This window comes from Marmota marmota, unplaced genomic scaffold (assembly GCF_001458135.2).
Source record: "Marmota marmota marmota unplaced genomic scaffold, marMar, whole genome shotgun sequence".
In the NCBI taxonomy this organism is placed as follows: domain Eukaryota; kingdom Metazoa; phylum Chordata; class Mammalia; order Rodentia; family Sciuridae; genus Marmota; species Marmota marmota.
In genome coordinates, this window is record NW_026000207.1 from 224,573 (window position 1) to 226,907 (window position 2,335).

General features: G+C 51.0%; 1 protein-coding gene across 1 annotated transcript in view; it reads right to left on the reverse strand.

The window, feature by feature from the left end:
- Znf584 (zinc finger protein 584) overlaps nucleotides 1-2,329 on the reverse strand; it is a 16,454-nt gene extending 14,125 nt beyond the window's left edge. The window contains exon 1 of the mRNA XM_048791593.1: nucleotides 2,137-2,329. The gene's annotated coding sequence lies outside the window, so the exon portion shown is untranslated. The remainder of the gene's footprint in view (nucleotides 1-2,136) is intronic.
- Between the last annotated feature and the right edge of the window lie 6 nt (nucleotides 2,330-2,335).

Genomic DNA, 2,335 nt, shown 5'->3' on the forward strand with positions numbered 1-2,335 from the left:
AGCACCATATAAAAATAATTAAATATAAATAAAAGTATTGTGTCCAACTATATATATATATATATATATATATATATATATATATATATATATAAAAATAAAAATATATAAAATAAAAAGGGACGCAGTTGTAGTCAGAGGCTGGCCTAGCCTGCAGGAGGCTCTGTGTTCAGTCCCCAATAGGAAGGAAGGAAGAGGCAGGAAAAGAATAAAGGAGAAAAAAGGAAAGCCCGAGGCTCCAGGGACAGCAGACACACAAGCCCACAGAAGGAGAGTCAACCCAGACCCAGGCCCTGCCGACACTCTTACCTACCTCATCGCCATGCCACGGGCTCCATCCCCAGTCACTCGCCCTTCAGGAGAGTTGGCTCCCACCCCTGCCCTGCATTCCTCTCCTGATACAGGCGCCCTCCACAGAAGGCACTGTGACACCAGCACCTTCCTGGTTTAAGAACTAGACAGCTGTTCTCACCGTCCAGACCCTTGGGGCACTTATTGCCCTCCCCCAATCCAACACCTAGGTGCGTTCTGGTCCACACAGCAGTTCTGACTACTCAGAAGTCTCCACCCAGGAGAGCTGAGAGCTTCTGCCCACGCAGAGCCGCCACTCAGCAGCCTCTGGGACATCTCGCAATACTGGGCACAAACCCAAGCCTGGACCTTCCTCCTGAAACACAGACTGGGCTCTCAGTGTCAGTGGTTACCCCACCCTTTCCAGAAACAGTGTCAGAGAGCACGTACCAAATGCAGGACACAACGCCCCACAATGTCTGGCCCTGCAGGGAGCAGGCTTGCAGCACCACGCGAACTACATTACCCAGAAATCCGGGTCCCATGACACCCTGATGCTCGACAATGCAGAAGGTCCAGTCTCAGACAAGCTAGTCCTTAGAGGCAAAATAGATGAATGGCTTACCCGGTTGAGGGCAGGCAGGAATGGGATTTGACTGCTAAGGAGTATTAAGTTTCTTTTTAAAAAAATGTTGTTTGATACTTTAAACCACAGCTCTGCTGTCCATGAATTGCATGGATGGGCAAATTTAAAAAAAAAAAAATGCTTCAATAAAGTGCTTGCCTGGCATGCATTAGGCCCTGGGTTCAAATCCCCAAGCACCAAATAAATAAATAAATAAATGACAAAGAACCAGAGAGATTCATTGTTAGAATCTGAGCAGCCAGGCAGGATGCTCAGATGCCTGAAGCAGGAGGATCCCAGGTTCGAAGCCCAGCCACAGCAACTTATAGCAAAGCTCTAAGCAACTTAGACTGTCTCAATATAAAAAAGGACTGGGTAGTGGCTCAGTGGTTAAGCACCCCTGGGTTCAATCCCTGCTACCAAAAAAAAAAAAAGGAAGTATTCATCCCCAGGGAGCAGGGGATGCAGGTGACTGTCACTCCCTAGGATGGGGAAGCCAAACCCTGCTCCTTCCCATTGACGCCAGAATTAGACAGGCAGTCTGTGTAGATAGGTAAATAGAGTCAGGTCCAGGTCCGGTCAAGGAGGCCAATTTTGAGTGAGTCTGGGAAGTTGGAGACTGTCCCCTGAGGGATCTTATGAAGAACCTGCCCCAGCTCCAATCTGTTGCCAAGGTAACCCATCCCAGGAATTTCCCCTCCCTACTGGGAGGGGAAAATGCACGCCAGGAAAGCACTTTACCACTGAGCCACATTCCCAGGCCCCTTTGCCATATTTTTTATTTTTTTAATTTTTAATAGGTATTTTCTAGTTGTTGTAAGAAACTGATGTGACTCCATTTTTGAAAATAAATAAATAGGGGCTTCCCCCTTCAGCCCACCTGTTCCCACCTGTTGGCCCTCCCACGGAGCATTCCTGGGCCTACCCACCTCTGCAGGAAGGAGAAAGACAAGGAGGGGAAGGAGAACAGAGGAACCCTAGGACGTAGAACAAGGGCAGAACACCTTGCCTCTGGGGACACCAGCTAGGCCCCCTCCTCCCTCGCAGAAGTCGGTTACCCCTTTTAAAGAAGCCCTGCTTCCTGGCTTGCCTCAGCGGCTTCTCCAGGTTCAGCCTTCAACGTGTGGGGAAGCGGGGCTCTCCCTTTGTCGCCTTCCTCTCTTCCTCTGTAACCTCATCTACCTGGGTACAAACTGGCCGCCGCATTCAGGTGTACTCACAGCTCACGGGACTGCAAGGCGCCTGAGGAAGGGCCCCTAACCACGGCCTGTGCCTGACTCCAGGGCCTGGCGCCGCCACAACGCCGCGCGCCCCCTTCAGCTAGAGCACTCGGTGTCAGGATCCCTCCTCGGGGCTCACTCGTCCCGCTTCAGCCCGGCAGCCGCCGGTCACGCCAAGCGTTCCTCCCCTACTCGCTGC